Below are 7949 nucleotides of genomic sequence, written 5' to 3'. Positions count from 1 at the left end.
CTCTAGGCTCTCAGTTTTATTCCATTTATCTATGTATCTATTCTTATGCCAGTATTATACTGTACTGATTACTACAGCTTTGCAATATGTTTTGAAATCAAGAAGTATAAGTCTTTCAACTTTGTTCTTCCTTTCCTAGACTGTTTTGGCTGAGTACCTTACATTCCCATATGAATTTTAGGATTGGTTTGTTAATTTCTGCAGGAAAGGCATCTGGGATTTTGGGGGGTATTGTATCAAATCTGTGGTAGAATAATGCCAGCTTAAACAATATTAAGTCTTCTGCTCTATGAACATGGTATGTCATTCAATTTATTCAGCTTTTCTTTAATTTCTTTTAATAGTGGTTTATCATTTTCAGCGCACCAGTCTTGAACTGTTTTGTTAAGTTTATGAGTATTTTGTTTTTTGGTGTTATTTTAAGTGGAATTGTTTTCTTAATTTTATTTTCAAATTTTCATAGTAGGGTATAGAAAGACAACTGATTTTTTCTGTACTGATTATCTTGTAAACTGGCTGAACTTGCTTATTAGTTCTGATAGTGTTTAAATGGACATGTTAGGATTTTCTATATACAATATCATGTCATCTACAAATAGGAATAGTTATACTTTTTTCCTTTCCAATCTGGGTGACTCTTATTTCCTATTTTTTCTTAATTTACCCAGCTAGAGCCAGGGCATATAGTGGTAAGAATGAACATCCATGTTCTGTTCTTGATCTTAGGGAAAAACACCCAGTCTTTTACCATTACATATTGTGTTAACTGTGGGGTTTTGTAAAGGTCTTTTATCAGGCTATGGAAGTCCCCTTCTATTTCTAGTTTGTTCAGTGTTTTCATCAAGAAAGGGTGTCGGACTGCTATGTGGATTTTGAGAAACAAGGCAGAGGATCATAGGGGGAGAGAGGAAAAAATGAAACAAGATGAAACAGGAGAGGAACACAAACCTAAGAGACTCTTTTTTTTTCACTTTTTTAAAAAAATTTTTTTATTTCTTTTCAGCGTAACAGTATTCATTGTTTTTGCACCACACCCAGTGCTCCATGCAATCTGTGCCCTCTCTAATACCCACCACCTGGTTCCCCCAACCTCCCATCCCCTCCCCTTCAAAACCCTCAGATTGTTTTTCAGAGTCCATAGTCTCTCATGGTTCACCTTCCCTTCCAATTTCCCTCAACTCCCTTTTCCTCTCCATCTCCCCTTGTCCTCCATGCTATTTGTTATGCTCCACAAATAAGTGAAACCATATGAAAATTGACTCTCTCTGCTTGACTTATTTCACTCAGCATAATCTCTTCAGTCCCATCCATGTTGCTACAAAGGTTGGGTATTCATCCTTTCTGATGGAGGCATAATACTCCATAGTGTATATGGACCACATCATCCTTATCCATTCGTCTGTTGAAGGGCATCTTGGTTCTTTCCACACTTTGGCAACCATGGCCATTGCTGCTATAAACATTGGGGTACAGATGGCCCTTCTTTTCACTACATCTGTATCTTTGGGGTAAATACCCAGTAGTGCAATTGCAGGGTCATAGGGAAGCTCTATTTTTAATTTCTTGAGGAATCTCCACACTGTTCTCCAAAGTGGCTGCACCAACTTGCATTCCCACCAACAGTATAAGAGGGTTCCCCTTTCTCCACATCCCCTCCAACACATGTTGTTTCCTGTCTTGCTAATTTTGGCCATTCTAACTGGTGTAAGGTGGTATCTCAATGTAGTTTTAATTTGAATCTCCCTGATGGCTAGTGATGATGAACATTTTTTTATGTGTCTGATAGCCATTTGTATGTCTTCATTGGAGAAGTGTCTGTTCATATCTTCTGCCCATTTTTTGACATGATTGTCTGTTTTGTGTGTGATGAGTTTGAGAAGTTCTTTATAGATCCTGAATATCAGCCTTTTGTGTGTACCGTCATTTGCAAATATCTTCTCCCATTCCGTGGGTTGCCTCTTTGTTTTGTTGACTGTTTCCTTTGCTGTGAAGAAACTTTTGATCTTGATGAAGTCCCAAAAGTTCATTTTCGCTTTTGTTTCCTTTGCCTTTGGAGACATATCTTGAAAGAAGTTGCTGTGGCTGATATTGAAGAGGTTACTGCCTCTGTTCTCCTCTAGGATTCTGATGGGAATAAACCTAACCAAAGAGGTAAAGGAACTGTACTCGAGGAACTACAGAACACTCATGAAAGAAATTGAAGAAGACACAAAAAGATGGAAGACCATTCCATGCTCTTGGATCGGAAGAATAAACATTGTTAAAATGTCTATACTGCCTAGAGCAATCTATACTTTTAATGCCATTCCGATCAAAATTCTACCGGTATTTTTCAAAGACCTGGAGCAAATAATCCTAAAATTTGTATGGAATCAGAAGAGACCCCGAATCACTAAGGAAATGTTGAAAAACAAAAATAAAACTGGGGGCATCACGTTACCTGATTTCAAGCTTTACTACAAAGCTGTGATCACCAAGACAGCATGGTACTGGCATAAAAACAGACACATAGACCAGTGGAACAGAGTAGAGAGTCCAGATATGGACCCTCAACTCTATGGGCAAATAATCTTCGACAAAACAGGAAAAAATATACAGTGGAAAAAAGACAGTCTCTTCAATAAATGGTGCTGGGAAAACTGGACAGCTATATTGAGAAGAATGTAACTCAACCATTCTCTTACATCACACAAAAAGATAAACCCAAAATGGATAAAAGACCTCAACGTGAGACAGGAATCCATAAGAGACTCTTAATCTCAGGAAACAAACTGGGGGTTGCTGGAGAAGAAGGGGTGGGGGGATGGGTTGGCTGAGTGATGGACATTGGGGAGAGTATGTGTTATGGTGAGTGCTGTGTATTGTGTGAATCACATTGAATGAATCACAAATGAATCACAGACTGTACCCCTGAAACAAATAATACATTCTATGTTAATAATAAATAAATAAATAAATAAAATAAAGGGTATTGGATCTTGTCAAATAACTGTTTTGTTTTTGCCTTTTATTCTATTACTATGGTGTATTACATTAATTGATAGATGTTAAAGTGACCATGTGTTCCTGGGATAAATCCCTCTTGACATAATGTAAAATTCTTTTTGTATGTCCTTTGAGTTATTTTTCTAGTATCTTGTTGAAGATTTTTGTGTTTATAATCATACAGAATTCTGGCCTGTAATTCACTTTACTTGCAGTGTCTTTTTTAAAAAATTTAATTCTAGTACAGTTAAATACAATGTTATATTAGTTTCAGGTGTACAATACAGTGATTCAACAATTCTATATATTACTCTCTGCTCATCAAGATAGGTGTACTCTTAATCCCTTTCAACCGTTTCATCCATCCCCCCACCCGCCTTCCCTCTGGTACCATCAGTTTGTTCTTTATGGTTGTGAGTCTGGTTTTGGTTTGTCTCTTATTTTTTGTTTGTTTTTTAAATTCCTCATATGTGTGAAATCATATGGATTTCTTTTTCTCTGACTGGCTTATTCTGCCTAGCATTATACTTTCAGATCCATCCATGTTGTTACAAATGGTGAGATTGTGTTCTTTTTTATATCTAAATAATATCCTATCGTATATATATGTATGTGTGTATATATATATATCACATACCTCATCATATATATATGTAGATATACATATATATATATGTATATCACATCTTCTTTATCCATTTATCCATCAATGATGGACACTTGAGCTGCTTCCATAGTTTGGTTATTTTTAAATAATGCTTCAATAAACAGGGGTGCATATATCCTTTTGAATTAGTGTTTTGGTATATTTTGGGTAAATATGAAGTAGTGTGATTACTGGATCATATGGTAGGTCTATTTTTAATTTTTTGAGTAACATCCGTCCTCCACACTGTTTTCCACAATGGGTGCACCAGTTTACACTCCTACCAACAATATATGAGAGTTTCTTTTCCTCCCCTTCTTTGCCAACACTTGTTCCTTGTGTTTTTGATTTTAGCTATTATGACAGGTATGAGGTGGTAGCTCATTGTTGTTTTGATTTGCATTTCCCTGATGATGAATAATGTCAAACATCTTGTCATGTGTCTATTGGCCATCTGGATGTCTTTGTTGGAAAAATGTTCATGTCTTCTGTCCATTTTTATTCAGATTATTTGTTTTTGTGTGTGTGTTGGATTTTATAAGTTCTTTATATAATTTGGATACTAACCCATTATTGGATACATCGTTTGCAAATATCTTATCCCATTCAGTTAGTTGTCTTTTAGTTTTGTTGATAATTTCCTTTGCTGCACAGAAACTTTTTATTTTGATGTAATCCCCCAAATCTATTTTTTCTCTTATTTCCCTTGCTTTAGGGACGTATCTTAAAAAAATGTTGTTGCAGCCTATGTCAGAGAGAATACTACCTGTGCTCTCTTCTAGGATTTTCATGTTTCAGGTTTCACATTTCGTCCTTAATCCATTTTGAGGTTTGTTTGTTTGTTTGGTATGGTGTAAGAAAGTGGCCCAATTTCATTGATTTGTACATAGTTGTCCAGTTTTCCCAACACCATTTGTTGAAGAGACTTTTTCCCATTGCATATTCTTGCCTCCTTTGTTGAAGACTAATTGACCATATAATCCTGCGTTTATTTCTGAGCTTTCTATTCTTCATTGATCTAAGTGTCTATTTTTGTGCCAGTACATTCTGTTTTGATTACTACAGCTTTGTAGTGTAACTTGAAATGTGGAATTGTGATACTTCCAGCTTTGTTTTTCTTTTTTAAGATTGCTTTGCCTCTTTGAGTTCTTTTGTTGTTCCAAATTCATTTCAGGATTGTTTGTTCTAGTTCTGTGACAAATGCTATTGGTATTTTGATAGGGATTGATTTGTATCTGTAAATTGCTTTGGGTAGTATGAACATTTTAACAATATTTGTCCTTCTAATTCATGAATATGGAATGTCTTTCCATTTCTTTGAGTTATTTTTTATTTCCTTCATTAATGTTTTAGAGTGTTCAGAGGACAGGTATTTCACCTCCTTGGTTAAGGTATTTTTTTTTTTATTTTTTTATTAATTTTTTTTATTTTTTTCAGCATAACAGTATTCATTATTTTTGCACCACACCCAGTGCTCCATGCAATCCGTGCCCTCTACAATACCCACCACCTGGTGCCCCCAACCTCCCACCCCCCACCCCTTCAAAATTCTCAGATCGTTTTTCAGAGTCCATAGTCTCTCATGGTTCACCTCCCCTTCCAATTTCCCTCAACTCCCTTCTCCTCTCCATCTCCCCTTGTCCTCCATGCTATTTGTTATGCTCCACAAATAAGTGAAACCATATGATAATTGACTCTCTCTGCTTGACTTATTTCACTCAGCATAATCTCTTCCAGTCCCGTCCATGTTGCTACAAAACTTGGGGATTCATCCTTTCTTTCCTTCTTTCTTTTTTTTTTTTTTTTTTACAGCTTTATAAACATATATTTTTATCCCCAGGGGTACAGGTCTGTGAATCGCCAGGTTTACACACTTCACAACACTCACCATAGCACATACCCTCCCCGATATCCATAACCCCACCCCCTCTCCCAACCCCCTCCCCCCATCAACCCTCAGTTTGTTTTGTGAGATTAAGAGTCACTTATGGTTTGTCTCCCTCCCAATCCCATCTTGTTTCATTTACTCTTCTCCTACCCCCTCGACCCCCCATGTTGCATCTCCTCTCCCTCATATCAGGGAGATCATATGATAGTTGTCTTTCTCCGATTGACTTATTTCGCTAAGCATGATACCCTCTAGTTCCATCCACGTCGTCGCAAATGGCAAGATTTCATTTCTTTTGATGGCTGCATAGTATTCCATTGTGTATATATACCACATCTTCTTTATCCATTCGTCTGTAGATGGACATCTAGGTTCTTTCCATAGTTTGGCTATTGTAGACATTGCTGCTATAAACATTCGGGTGCATGTGCCCCTTCGGATCACTATGTTTGTATCTTTAGGGTAAATACCCAGCAGTGCAATTGCAGGGTCATAGGGTAGTTCTATTTTCAACATTTTGAGGAACCTCCATGCTGTTTTCCAGAGTGGTTGCACCAGCTTGCATTCCCACCAACAGTGTAGGAGGGTTCCCCTTTCTCCGCATCCTCGCCAGCATCTGTCATTTCCTGACTTGTTAATTTTAGCCATTCTGACTGGTGTGAGGTGATATCTCATGGTGGTTTTGATTTGTATTTCCCTGATGCCGAGTGATATGGAGCACTTTTTCATGTGTCTGTTGGCCATCTGGATGTCTTCTTTGCAGAAATGTCTGTTCATGTCCTCTGCCCATTTCTTGATTGGATTATTTGTTCTTTGGGTGTTGAGTTTGCTAAGTTCTTTATAGATTTTGGACACTAGCCCTTTATCTGATATGTCATTTGCAAATATCTTCTCCCATTCTGTCAGTTGTCTTTTGGTTTTGTTCACTGTTTCCTTTGCTGTGCAAAAGCTTTTGATCTTGATAAAATCCCAAAAGTTCATTTTTGCCCTTGCTTCCCTTGCCTTTGGTGATGTTCCTAGGAAGATGTTGCTGCGGCTGAGGTCGAAGAGGTTGCTGCCTGTGTTCTCCTCGAGGATTTTGATGGATTCCTTTCTCACATTGAGATCCTTCATCCATTTTGAGTCTATTTTCGTGTGTGGTGTAAGGAAATGATCCAATTTCATTTTTCTGCATGTGGCTGTCCAATTTTCCCAACACCATTTATTGAAGAGGCTGTCTTTGTTCCATTGGACATTCTTTCCTGCTTTGTCGAAGATGAGTTGACCATAGAGTTGAGGGTCCATTTCTGGGCTCTCTATTCTGTTCCATTGATCTATGTGTCTGTTTTTGTGCCAGTACCATGCTGTCTTGAGGATGACAGCTTTGTAATAGAGCTTGAAGTCCGGAATTGTGATGCCACCAACTTTGGCTTTCTTTTTCAATATTCCTTTGGCTATTCGAGGTCTTTTCTGGTTCCATATAAATTTTAGGATTATTTGTTCCATTTCTTTGAAAAAAATGGATGGTACTTTGATAGGAATTGCATTAAATGTGTAGATTGCTTTAGGTAGCATAGACATTTTCACAATATTTATTCTTCCAATCCAGGAGCATGGAACATTTTTCCATTTCTTTGTGTCTTCCTCAATTTCTTTCATGAGTACTTTATAGTTTTCTGTGTATAGATTCTTAGTCTCTTTGGTTAGGTTTATTCCTAGGTATCTTATAGTTTTGGGTGCAATTGTAAATGGGATGGACTCCTTAATTTCTCTTTCTTCTGTCTTGTTGTTGGTGTAGAGAAATGCAACTGATTTCTGTGCATTGATTTTATATCCTGACACTTTACTGAATTCCTGTACAAGTTCTAGCAGTTTTGGAGTGGAGTCTTTTGGGTTTTCCACATAGAGTATCATATCATCTGCGAAGAGTGATAGTTTGACTTCTTCTTTGCCGATTTGGATGCCTTTAATTTCCTTTTGTTGTCTGATTGCTGAGGCTAGGACTTCTAGTACTATGTTGAATAGCAGTGGTGATAACGGACATCCCTGCCGTGTTCCTGACCTTAGCGGAAAAGCTTTCAGTTTTTCTCCATTGAGAATGATATTTGCAGTGGGTTTTTCATAGATGGCTTTGATAATATTGAGGTATGTGCCGTCTATCCCTACACTTTGAAGAGTTTTGATCAGGAAGGGATGCTGTACTTTGTCAAATGCTTTTTCAGCATCTATGGAGAGTATCATATGGTTCTTGTTCTTTCTTTTATTAATGTGTTGTATCACATTGATTGATTTGCGGATGTTGAACCAGCCTTGCAGCCCTGGAATAAATCCCACTTGGTCGTGGTGAATAATCCTTTTAACGTACTGTTGAATCCTATTGGCTAGTATTTTGGCGAGAATTTTTGCATCTGTGTTCATCAAGGATATTGGTCTGTAGTTCTCTTTTTTGTT

The sequence above is a fragment of the Lutra lutra genome, chromosome 2, assembly GCF_902655055.1.
Source record: "Lutra lutra chromosome 2, mLutLut1.2, whole genome shotgun sequence".
Lineage (NCBI taxonomy): Eukaryota > Metazoa > Chordata > Mammalia > Carnivora > Mustelidae > Lutra > Lutra lutra.
Note: the sequence above shows the minus strand (reverse complement) of the source record.